Genomic DNA, 14,070 nt, shown 5'->3' with positions numbered 1-14,070 from the left:
GATCGGGTTAACCCTGTTTGCACAATAATAATTCATTTGCGAGATAATTTTATTACTGTTTTCTTTTTGTTGATAGCAGATCTTTATTTGTTGGGCTATAAATTTGAATATCTTCACACTTTTTGATGAATGGCCAATTGAAAGTTTTAAACTATTATGTTTTGGAAAATTGTATTCAACTTTAGTCTTGTGTTTTGTGTTGTTGGGATGCTGTCCAATGAACCTATACCCAAAATCTCCTTGTATTCATATGTTTATATATTTGGAAAAAAGTTAAATCAGATTTAACTGTATTATTTGGCTAAAACTGAGATAAAAATATTCTTTATATCTATTTTAATTATTAACAACAATACATGTATGTTCATGATTAATTTATGAAGACATACAATTTTTTGAAAACAACATTTAATAAAACGAAAATAAATATATTTAAAAATTGCACACAAATTTTCATGCGCAGCTAGTATGCACTTAAATTCACTCATTGAAACTGAGAGTGCATTAGTCTTGTCTAAAAGTTATTTTTAAGTGTGAGTCTATTCCATTTATGTATACATGTAGAATCTCTGCAGGCTTTCAATGCTTCTCATGTAACTTGATAAACTTCCAATGATTAGGTTGACATAATTGTGATCTGAAAATATATAAACGTATTTTTTATAACTTTGTAACTTCTGGTAGGTAAGGGATGTATAGGGTATGCCATTGTTTGTCCATCCATCCTTTAAAATCAAAGTAGTAGGGGCTAACTAAAAAAGGTATATTACTGCTAATTTAACAGTTAACCTAAATATTTCAAAATTTGTCCAAACTAGACTAAGGTACCCCATATTCAGAAAATAATGGGTTTTTTTTACAACTAAAGAGTTACCATGGCAATAAACTTAGACCAAATTTGTAAAATTTCTTAATTTTCCTTGTTTTTTGTCAAATAAAATTATATTTTAGACTATATATGCCCATCAAAGAAAAAAAATTATATTAAGTGAGATTATGTTAATAGTTATAATAAAGGTTTTCTTAAATTATTTTGTTGTTTTGGAAACTGCATCAATTCTATATTTTTCCTCGTTTTCATGATGTAATTGTGACATTATCAGACAAAAACATATTATGTTTTTAATTCATGTTTCTTAAATTTATGCATTTCCAAACATAACGGGGCTTTTTGGAATAGTTTATATTCTTGGACAAAAAATAATCCTTTAATGCCCCTTATCCTTTGCTTTGAACAATTTCTCATGAAATTTTAACACAAAATTTAGATTGAGTTCCCTTTTAATTTTTTGGAGTCTCTTTCAAAAGTTGCAGGACCTATCAGATTTAGGGTGTTTTCACATCTCCTATTAAGCTTGAATTTGCTTAGAGTAAATAATCTAGATCTGTATTAAGTCTCTTTCAGTTGTTTGGATGTAATAGTACCTGACCATGCCCCCTTTTTCTTGGTTTTATTTATTTCTACTTGTATCCATCTCATGATGAGTTAAGATTTAAGACATTTCAACTGAATTTTATAGTTTGTTTTTATTTTGTACTCTTACACCACTGTCCCAGGTAAGGGGAGGGTTGGGCCCCAGCTAACATGTTTAACCCGATACATTATGTATGGCTGTGTCCGTCCCAATTCAGGAGCCTTTAATTCAGTGGTTGTTGTTTGATGTGTCACATATTTGTTTTTCGTTCATTATTTTGTACATACATGTATGATAAATTAAACCAAATTTCTAGTTTTAATTGTTTCACATTTGTCATTTCAGTGTATTTTATAGCTCTCTGAGTGGTATGGGCTTTACTCATTGTTTAAGACTGTACTATGACCTACTATAGGCTACAGTTGTTAACTTCTGTCATTTGGTCTCTTGTTGAAAGAGTTTTCTCATTGGCAATCATACAACATACTCTTTTTTTATATTCACAGTTTATAGTATAAACCATGTAGTTGTATCCACAATTTGATCATATAATTTATATCACCATAGGAAATATTAGTATTTAAAAAAAACAATGTTGGTGAGTATTTGTTTTAATATATAATTTGGTCCTGTATTTACTCAAATATATCTAGTAAAAACTAAATTTTGTAAACAAACCAATTTATAACTTTCATATATAGAAGACATACTTACGGTGTATCAGTTGATTTATATTGAAGCTACACGTTCAAAGTTCTTCTGGTTGAGGGAGCTGAAAGAAATAAGAAATAATAAAATGAGTACAACTAAAAATAAATTGTTGAAATGCAAGGACCTGCATTATTTAACATATAAAAAGTTTGAAAAATAGGGGGAGGGAAGTATTATTGACAATAAAAAACTAAATACAACCTTTTTTATAATTCTTTCACAGGCATCAATCTGTATCATCCTACTATACTAATTAAAGAAAGATATTGAGTGTTTAAGTGTCACCTACATTTGTAACTATAAAAAAGATTTGTCTACATTAATCAATTTCATAAAATATGGCTTCAAATCAAAATCAGTTTTCATGTTAACATTTTAAACATTGTTTTTGAGCATTAATTTTACTCATTATTTTCAAACATTTTTTTTTTTTAGAACAATGTAAGTAGTCATTTTATTCCATGCAAGGCAGGATAATTAAATAGTATTTATTGTATAAATTGATAAAGTAATTAATCCATGCAAATAAAAATATTTAAAAATAAACCAATACATGTACCTATTATAATCTTGTTGTTTTATTCATTCTGATTCAATCTTAACACTGTGCTGTAATCTTTTGTCACCATCTGTAAGATAAAAATAAAAACATTAGAATTATAGTCAAAAGTGTTTTTTATTGCAGGAATAAAAGGTTTATTAAGAGTACATGTACATTGTATATATAAGGGCTAAGGCCAAATAAAATACTGTGTGTGTTTCCTATTACATCTTTGAAAATAAATGGTAGGTAGGTAGGGAATTTATTTAATTCAACATTTTTCTTTTACATTGAGTCTAAGGGAGAGATATTCTGACGAAAAATTACAAAAAAAAACTTTAAGGTAGGCAGCTATTTCCAAGCTTGAAACATATAGGGTTTAATAAAGAAGGAAATAGGAAACACACATATTTATTTATTTTACCTAAATGTGGTTCTTAAAGGGTAAATAGTATACACCTATTGACTGGGTGTGAGGGTAATAGCAAGTTTGTTGTCCCTGAGGTACCAACTATTGCTCGAGGCAAAGCCGAGAGCAATAGTTGGTATGCGAAGGGACAACAAACTTGCTATTACCCGCACACCCAGTCATTAGGTGTTTTATTATACTGAACAACACAGCCATTAAGTATTTTATATATATACCAAATAACTAATTTTCTAAAAGTGTATATATATCATTTGCAAGAAAACAAAAATATCACATAACTTTATATGCACATGATGAACTATACTTTTTTATAATTCGTTTTGTATTAATAAATATTTCATTAATTTCAATCAAGACTAGAAATACTTGCTTGTGTTAAACTTTCTGTGCTTATAACAAATTCTAGCTAAAATACACCAAACGCAAATTCACTTTTAATATACGGAGAGCGAACCCATATTAAGGATAAGGTACTACATTTTAGATCTTTAAAAAAATCCCCATGAAGATTTTTTCTTCTTTTTTATGATTGCTTCTTATAAGTGAAATTACAATCAACACAAACAGATCCCACCGTTTACAATATTAGCGGGAGTTTGACGTTGCAAAGCATACGTAACCAAGCAGAGTAGTCAATGACATCATTGTCGTCCAATGAAAAATAAGCATGAAAAAGTACGGGAAAGATGATTATGAAACTATTCACCGGGGCAATAGTCTTTGAAACTATTGAATGGCAAATGGTTCTGTGGAATGAAATAGCACAACTATTTCATTACTTTTGATATAGAAAAAACACACTGAAGTATAATAAAATACAGAATAATTGGACCAAAATTATAAAGATTTTACTTCGGGTGGGGGGGGGGGGGGGGGGATTATTATTACATAGCTGCGAAACCGTAGCTCTTAGGTCCTTATGTTATTTTTTGACTATTTGCGGACATTGTTATTTTTTGACCATGTCCGCAAATAGTCAAAAAATAATATAAGGACCGATGACACCTATGGTCCGCAAATGGTAAAAAAATAACATAAGGACCTAATAGCTACGGTTCCGCAGCTTATTATTACATAGCATAGACTATAAATTGACTGGATAATAATTCAATAAAATATAGTAATACCGAAATGGAAATGCTCCCATCCAGAATATTGTAAATTAATACATACATGACCATATGGTGACATATATAATAAAAGCAAATTGCACAACAAATTTAGTATGTGTGTGTTACCCTATATTATTTTTCAATTATAATAATTTATGATTGTTTTATTTTTTTTATCCATGAAATCTGAATTGAGTTTTGAGAAATTCAGAGATTGTTAAAGTAAACAGAGTCTTAATATAATATAATATAAAGCCCTTACTGAAGTTCGTTTAAATAATGTATTTGAAGCCATGTGTCAATTTGGCATTATTTGGATGCCTTCCCCAGGAAATCCAAAATTTATCCCTATAGAGTCCAAATTTGTCTTTTGTAAAATATCTTTAATTCCACATGGAGCAGCTTCTCGGGTAAAATTTAGCCACTCTCCCAACATTTTATTCTGTTCTTCAAACGAGTTTATTAGCTGATGATTGGGTGCCAGTTCATTAAAAGTATGTCCAATTTAATATCAAAAGCTATATAGCGTTAAGTGTTCTTTCAACTTCACAGACGAGAAGATCATATTTTATGTTTCTTCATTGACGAAGTTTTTTTTTATATGGTAATAAACTATAATATGCAACAAAGTCGATCGAGTTTTCATGCCAGAATTGAATTCTTCGACCTAACGATACAGAAATTTGCAAATTTTTTATTTTGTAAAATTATTTGGATTGAGTGCATTTTACTTACGGTTAGTGTTTTTATTCATATATACTGGTAAAGTTGATAACAAATATCCTCATTCATCAGTGTTCAGCCATATTTGCTTCAGTAGCAACAAAAGGTCAATCCGGGTCAAACCGCTTGAAGAGCGCGTAACGAAAAAAGCCGAAGGCAGTGATTAGTGTAGAGTAGTATTCGGGCCCGTATGCGGATCGGAACTGGAACTGCCGGGGAGTTTGTTGGGAGCCCGTTCATGTACTGACAAAATAAAACGGACGCGTAACAAAGGCACAACGGACACACACAGAATATGCAACGTACGAGAAACGGAAACGTACAGGATAGAACGGAAGTCAAACATACATTCAACGGACTAGTACCGCATACAACGTACACCAAACGGAAGCATATCAGATAAAACGGAAGATCACGCTATGCGAAAAAAATGAAAGGCGGTAATAATAATCCTTATAAATCGCATAAATATTCAAAAAGTTTCCGTTTAAATGGTCTTGGTTTGTTTTTCAAAATGCCGCCAAAGGGTAGTGTCTTGCCTGAATAAGAGATGCTTGATAGTGAAGACGTGCTCTTACTCTAAGATCATTTATGATTAATGAGCATTCATGACACACGAGAAATCTAACACACCAATAATTGCCATTTCTGACGCGAAATATTCAATGGCATTTAAGCGATTCAGATCCGTTCATCATCCGTTTTCTCATGCGTTTAACGTAAAAATGGGGATGGGTGTAATTTTTTTCATATTATATTTTCTTAAAATTTTCTATTTTCTATTGATTCATACATGTATTTCGTATTTGTATATTAAAGCAAAAAATACTGATATGTCAGGAGATACACACCGGATATTGTGTAAATTATTAAATAAAGTATTTTTTTTTTCTTCTTGTTCTTCTTTCACCTTTTTCATATTCATATATTTATTACAGAGCATGCCAATATTTATATTTATGTATTGTTCAATAAGTGTATTATTTTTGTAAAAAGAGACAGATTTGTAAAAGCAAATTGGTTGTTTCTGAATCCTGAATATATAATTTCATTTGTATAATATCGTTTCATGATGTATTATCTGAATAAATATTGTTTATACTAAAGTATTGTGCAATGGCAGGAAATATTCAATTGCATAGTATTTCGCTATAGTATAGTATTGCGCTATAGCATAGTATTGCGCATTAGCATTTACAGGGGCGGATCCAATCTAATTAAAAACCGATCTCTCGTCGCTCCCGTTTTCTGATATGTCGCACACGACATATCAGAAACAGGAGCGATGAGAGATCGGTTTTTAATTAGATTGTGGCGGATCCAGCCGGTTCATAACCCATGACAAAGGGGAGAGGGGGGGTAACTATATGTCCCCATTTAAATGCATTGATCGTCCAAAAAAAAACGATCCGCCACAGCCAAGACATCTTCATTTTCAAACTATTGTGCAACTGTTCAATATTGGACCAGGGAGAAATCTTCGATTGCACATTATTGCGCAATAGCAAAAAAAATTCGATTGGAAATGAAAACAAATATTTCAACACATTTCAAATTTAAAAGATCTTTCACCACATTTATTATGTGTCAGAAACCTATATTTATCAAAAGTTTGATCACAATCCAATTTCAGACTGTATCAAGTTTAAATAATTTGTCGAAACTTGCACCAACAGTTCAGGGTTTGACCACTGCGGTCGAATCAGGCTGCGCTCAGCGAAGCATTTTATTTAGTTATTGTTACACAATCAACCTTGAGCAAAGAACAAGAACGCATCTATGTCCAGTCAGAATTGGGCGTGTAAAGAGAGTCAGTGCCACGATCTCTGCACAATCATGAATTTTGCCATTTTGGCCACACACCAATGCTGCTCTCATGCTCTCGAAAAACAAGGACAATGTAAAACGCTTAATTTTAGGTAAAGCATTTACCTACGGAACGCCAAAAATATTCGAATATTTGAAAGCCAAGTAAATATAAGAACCATAACAATTTAAGAGGTGTTTGACCAAATGGAAAGTTGAAATATCAAATTCCAACTAAGTAGATATAAGAAAATGTGGTATGAGTCTCAATGTGAAACTCTCCATCACAATCACAATTTGTAAATGTAAACCATCAAAGGTCAAAGTACGTACGTCAACGTTAACGCGGAGCCTTTTCTCAGACAGAATAGGACCACTTTGTCCAAGGGAGTTGAAACCATTTTTTTTTTTGTAAAACGACCTATTCTAAATTATTGATTGTTGGTTGCCAGTGGCAAATATCACATGTATATTCAAGATGATAACAAATTAACATGATATACCACAGGTAGAATAGGTAAGAGTCGTATTTGCCACTGGAAAAATGAGGATATATTGAATAGGGACATAAATCGTTCCTTGCAACGAGTCACTGCAGGGGTTCTTAACGTGAGGAGTACTTGGCCTGAAATTTGATTGTTGTGCGATAACTTAAAAATGCACAAATAACAAACACGGAACTATCACTTAATGCAAAAAACATCTGGTTTCTTTTCTTGGCTTATCAGTGACAGTCCATCGGAAGGGGACCATAAATGGCTGCCCCGTGTTAAGAGAGAGCCATATCTCTTGCACGTAAAAGACACCCTTGTAAATCTCGAAAAAGAGCATGGCAATGCCGCTACAAGGCAGCACTCACATCCGCAAAGTGGAAAGGAATTAAATATAAACTTTTTTAAAATTACAAATAAATAGATGGGAGCTTAATGTACAGCGGCAATTATTACATAAATTTGCAAGCTGAAAAATATTTATGGTATACGTTTATATGATATGAATGTAATTGAGCTTTTTTGGTCTTTTTAACTTTATTCGTTTCGAGCGTGACTGCTAAGTTTTCTGTAGACGAAACGCGAGGCTGGTGCTAATACAAAATTTCCAACCTGGCGTCTATCGATGATAAGTTTATTTACATATATTATAACAGTTTCCTGCCTGGCTCCAAGCTACTAATATTTGATCTTTAAGTCACTCTAAGCGGCTAGCTTTGTAAAACAGATATTAACAACCTCCAACATTCGCGGCTAGCACAACGTTCATAGCGACACTATAAATTAAAAATTTCTTCCGTATCAATACTTCGAACTGAAATCAATGAATCAAGTCAATATATTATCAATATGCAATCGATAAAAAATTGAAAAACAAAATGTTGAAAATTACATGAGACCAAAGCGCTTTTTCTTGATCTACCCTTTCATGAACGTCCAAAGCCGAATATTTGAACGCGAACAGTTTAGTTAGATCCAAAATAGTCGATTAAAGGTAATCGTTCAAAATTATGTACTTGTATTTCGATAATTTCATTTGCCGACATGATTGTATATATAGTAAAAAGTCATAAAACAAAAAAAAAGAAATCAAGTATAAAGCAATTTTATTGGTTACAGTTCAATTGAAAATGTATATACATGCTCAACCCTACCAAACTACTCGGCCTATTGAGAGTTGTCCAGTTTTCACTGTTTTTCCCTCAATGATGAGAGAATAGTTCTGAGTAATATATCTGAAACACTAAGCTTATAGAGATTTTTTTTAAACGCAAATTCACTTTTTCGATGCCGGTTTAATAAGTTTACAACTGCCTGCCTCTGGTCTCATTCTATACATAAACTTTTAAGTAACAGTAACTGTTCATTTCATTTTGTTTCGTTTTGTTCCGTAGCTAACAGGTGCCCCGCTTTTGCGGCTCCTTTTTAATTTTGATATCTTCATCAATAACTTTAAAAAAATCAAATTTTCAAAAAGGCGAAATAATCAAAACTTCACGTTAAGTTTAGTACTTTTAAAGATTAATCAAAAATTTAAACTATAAAATTTAAAAACGATATTAATAATGTTAAAATTTCAATTATTTGTTGAAAATTTAACTTGAAAAATTCAAAATTTTTTGAATTCCAAAATTCTACAATTGTAAAACTTTTCACTATTTTAAAATGATGTACGGACCGTACTGTAACAGTGTAAATAGAAAGTAGAATACTGTATTCTAAATTCATTCTCTTTTTATATCATATAACTACTACGCAAATGCGGCACTATTTGCAAAATACACCAGTTGTCCTTTTTTCCACCTTCGTGTCGTTTCGTGTCAAAATAATATTTAATAAGCATATCGTGACATAATAATGATATAAAATTGTGCAATCCTAGCTCAACAACGCGTACTTTCAACTATACGTCGTGTAATTTCTAGTGAGCATATTTGTATGGTAAGCTTATCATGACATGATAATGATATAACATTGTGCAATCCTAGCTCAACAACACGTACTTTCAACTGTACGTCGTGTAATTTCTAGTGAGCATATTGTTTTGTAAGCTTATCATGACATGATAATGATATGAAATTGTGCAATCCTAGCTCAACAACACGTACTTTCAACTCTACGTCGTGTAATTTCTAATACGCATATTGTATAATAAGCTTATCATGACATAATAATGATATAACATTGTGCAATCCTAGCTCAACAACGCGTACTTTCAACTATACGTCGTGTAATTTCTAGTGAGCATATTGTATGGTAAGCTTATCATGACATGATAATGATATAACATTGTGCAATCCTAGCTCAACAACACGTACTTTCAACTGTACGTCGTGTAATTTCTAGTGAGCATATTGTATAATAAACTTATCATGAAATAATAATGATATAACATTGTGCAATATCAGCTCAACAACACGTACTTTCAACTTAACGTCGTGAGATTTCTAGTGAGCATATTGTATGGTTAGCTTATCATGACATTAAAATGATATAACATTTTACAATCCTAGCTAAATAACACGTACTTTCAACTTTACGTTGTGTTATTTCTAGTTAGCATATTGTATAAATAGCTTATCATGACATTATAGTAATATAACAGTATGCTAGTTTAGCTTTAAATCGTATAGTTTAAAGTCTACATACATTATGAAAAACCTATCATAACATTATAATGATATAACGTTGTGATATATAAGCTTTACATTTATTAACAATAAGTCAACATCCTGAAGTTCAACTATCCGTTTCATTTGTTATCCTAGCAATCGAAGAGTACGTCTAAACATTATCCAGTATCAAGTTAACATCGTGTAATGTCAACTTAACAACATGTAATTTCAACTTAACGTTATAAGCATATCATCATAACGCCGTGGCTTACCAATATGCTTTCACAACATCAACACTTGAAGTTGCAAGTCAATACAACGCAGATTCAACTTAGCATTTTATTATTTAAAGTTTTCATTTTGAAGATTTAATTCATCATTACGCTGTATTAACCTTACATTGTAAGCTTCAGCATAACGTTATGCAAATCTCTAATATATGACAGCTGAGGCTTTCCATATGATTGGACTATAGGAAAAGTATGTTGTGGTATTTAGGGATTTCAATAAGATAAATATGAAAAATTAATTTGCTGGATTGCCGTGTTTACATGATTATATTGTTTTGTTTAAATCAACGTTGCTCCGCTAATACTTTCTTCGTTCATACATATTTAGGTTTGCATTTGGCCAATCACAATGAAGGTCGGTGTGGTGTCTTCCTGTATCTTGGATTTGAAGAAACAAATAACTTTGGTCTAGATATTTGATGAAATGTGCAAATTTTGAGTGTTGTATGTAATCTATGTAAAAACTTTTGATATCAATATAGAAAATTGTGTGTTTTATCATAATTATAGCTGTATCTTCTAAAAAACACCTTGTTTGTGTTTGATTAGATTTCACTTTTGCCCAATAAGGGGAGATAACTCAGATACTGTAATTTTTATAATAGAAAGTGTTATGGATTTACCTATTTTTATACGTAGCAAAAAAACAAGTTCGGTGACTCCATTTTTTTCTTTTTCTTATCTGAAAGCATGTTATAACAGCAATCTTCTCACATTTTATCTTAAAGTTATGATAGTACGTTTTCTTTTTATCACACATAATTTGATTTTTCCACGCATAATCTATTCAAACTCTGACAATTTTTGCACAATTTAGTGTGAAAAAAAAAGTCCGGTGAACCATATTTTTAAATATATTTTTGAAAAAAAGCATGATGAAAACTTGATTTTGACATGTTATCAAAAACTTCTATCAATTCTAATTAAGACTTCTAGCCACCTTAAGTTTTACTAAAAATGTCTCATAAAATTCATATTTGATTTTTATTTTTGTCTACGTCCTTATGAATCTGAATTATTTGCCGCAAACTTGCAGCAGACTTGCTGCAAGCTGGCGGCAAACAAAAAGTTTGCAGGAACACAGAAAATAGTGTTTGCAGATGTTTGCCGCTAGCTGCAAACTTCCGGCAAACACTTGCCGCAAGCTTGCGGCAAGTTTGCAGAAACATCAAGAAGAATGTTTGCCGCAAGATTTCAGAAAACTTTGACCATTCAATATGTTTGCCGCAAGATTGCAGACAACTTTGACCATTCTATATGTTTGCAAGAACATTGCAGGAATTACACAATATTGACTGGGCATGCCTAGTTGGCACTTCCTGGATGCTAACAATTTGAAATTGTGGCTAGGTCATGTTGGTTGTGTTTGGAAATGCATTTCACATATAAGAGATCAAGGAGGCATTTTGGTTCAATAATATGGGATAATCAGTATGTAATTGTATAAGTACAAATGATTCATAGAACTGCATGTTATAATAAAATGATTAATGTTATCATCATACATAATTAAGTAAGCAACTATCTATACATGTATGTGTGATTAAAAAACTTAAGCTATTATAAGTTTGAATTTGTAACTGATGTACTGTACCATCGTGATCATGTTTTTAAGATCAAGTTAAATTCTGTTATGCAATTATTACCTAGCTTTATACATGTTATACTCAATACACATTTGAGATTTTACCTTTTTCATTTTTAATACAGGTATATTATGTTATTTTAGAATGACTCCTGTCACTTTTTCAAAACTCAAATGCATACATATGCATTTCTTTAAATCTAACGAGTTTGCAAGATTTTTTTCAATGACTGTTTGTATAAGGACAGGAATTGACTTTTTAAAAATGTTGCTGTGTAATATGAAATAAATAAATTGAATGTGTACACACATGACATTGGTATATGTGTAGTTCCTGCAAGTTTGCCGCAAGTTTGCAATAAACAATTGCCGCAAGCTTGCAGCAAATCTAATTTGCATAATTATGTTTGCCGCAAGCTTGCCGCAAACTTCACTTGCATGGTAAAATGGTTGCGGCAATGTTTGATGCAAACATGCGGCAAATGTTTGCTGCAAGGCTTTTTTTTAGGTAAGGGCGCTGTTATTTTCTTTGATCTTTTTTTCTGAAAAAAAAAATGCTCTTCATTTTCAGCCTCGTCGTTACTTCAATGTTGACTATATTGAAACATCATTTCGGAAGTCATTAGCTTAATCATTTTTCAAATTAATTATACTTTGTTGGCTTAGAGTAATGTAGACATGTATCCAACAATGTAAAACATAAACATATAACCCATTTTTAAAAGATTCATTTGTGTTTGGTCTTGAAGGCATAAAACTTTGCTCAGTGCTCGGAGCACACAAATCATGCTCGAAACATGAAATCCAGCAATTTGATTGGTTGATTTTCGAGTCTCAGTTCAAAAATCATGCTCGAAAGTTTTATGACCGTGAGGCCTGGTCTGTTATTTAGTTTTTAAATATCTGCCTGGTGTCGAAAATTGTATATCCGTACTTTGTTTTGTGTAAAGTTCAAAATCAATCAAAACCCATACCGTGTATGCTGTTTTATATTTTTTTAAATAGCAATCTAGATACATGCACATATGTTGTTGATTTGTTGTATATAAACCTATGACCACCACCTATAAAATTAAATGCTGTCCTAGTAACTAAATGTAATATCTTTCAATTGATAACTCAAATTGCAAAGACGTTACGCGCGATGTTCGTACATGTAAGCGTAACATAACGTAGCGAATATTTCGTAACGTTCAAACCAAAACTTCGATTGAAACGTTGGTTTTAAGCATGTGCGACATTCTTGTAAGACTCCGCAAAATCGACGGTGCGTTTTAACTACTTATCGAAAATTGATGTACTTTAGATTTTTGAAAAATTAAGAAAAATAACATTTTAAAAAATAATAAAATTCGACCATTATAAGAGCTCAGATAAGCAAACAATTGACGTAAATTTGAGTTGAGATCGTTTTTACGTCAAAAAATGGCGGTGCGACAACCTTGTAAGCCTTTGAAAAATCGCTCATAAATTACCATATATCACTTTTCAGGATATTTGTCTTTAAATTCATAAAATTAAGCAAAATAACATTGATTTAGTAAATACAAATACTAACCTTTTTCCTTTTAGATAAATGTTTTTGATTCTCAAATCTGGAATACCATTTTTTTTTCTCCCGCGGGACAGATTTGCACTTTAAGTATTGAACACTTTATTTTTTCTATGACGTCATCAAAACGTCATAGAAAATGCATAAAAAATGAAGGAACCTTTTTGTTAAATAATGGAAAAAACCGTTTTTCAAAATATTAAATAGTTTAGACGAAAATCACAGTTTAGTGGTTACAATAAATGAAATTTGTTACGCGGGACAGCCTAAAAATAGCCGTTTTTCAAAACTGAAGCTTGTCGCATGCAGCATAAAACATAGTTTCAACAAATATTTTTCTTTTTTATTTAAAAAGAAACATTTTTGTTCAAATTGCGTACAATAGCAATGAATATGATATCACAAAATATAATATTTGGACTTGCATCATGTCAACTACACCGATTTTCCAATGTGGTACGAACATCGCGCGTAACGTCAAACAATTTTTGATCAAAACAGGTATTTTCAAACCTCTGCGTGTTTGTTAAGGGAAGTATCTTTACCATGTGTTTACTTCCACGACTTGTAAATAAAACTAGAGACTCTAATGAGCCTGTGTCGCTCACCTTGGTATATGTGAATATTAATCAAAGGACACATGACAAAATTGTGTTTTGGTGATGTTGACGTATTTGTAGGTCTTACTTTACTAAACATTCTTGCTGCTTTCAATTATCTCTATCTATAATGAACTTGGCCCAGTAGATTCAGTGGAAAATGTTAGTGAAAATTTACAAATTTTATGAAAATTGTTAAA

At 31.5% G+C, this 14,070-nt stretch overlaps 1 long non-coding RNA gene across 1 annotated transcript; it reads right to left on the bottom strand.

Moving 5' to 3' along the window:
* Positions 1 to 321: 321 nt before the first annotated feature.
* LOC143058994 (uncharacterized) lies at positions 322 to 5,154 on the bottom strand. The gene is made up of 4 exons (XR_012973324.1): positions 4,945 to 5,154; positions 2,686 to 2,755; positions 2,130 to 2,187; positions 322 to 637 (listed from the first exon to the last, which is right to left on the bottom strand). It is a non-coding gene; the product is annotated as an uncharacterized LOC143058994 (long non-coding RNA).
* Between the last annotated feature and the right edge of the window lie 8,916 nt (positions 5,155 to 14,070).

The sequence above is a fragment of the Mytilus galloprovincialis genome, chromosome 14, assembly GCF_965363235.1.
Source record: "Mytilus galloprovincialis chromosome 14, xbMytGall1.hap1.1, whole genome shotgun sequence".
Taxonomy (NCBI): domain Eukaryota; kingdom Metazoa; phylum Mollusca; class Bivalvia; order Mytilida; family Mytilidae; genus Mytilus; species Mytilus galloprovincialis.
This window is presented reverse-complemented; position numbering and strand designations above follow the sequence as displayed.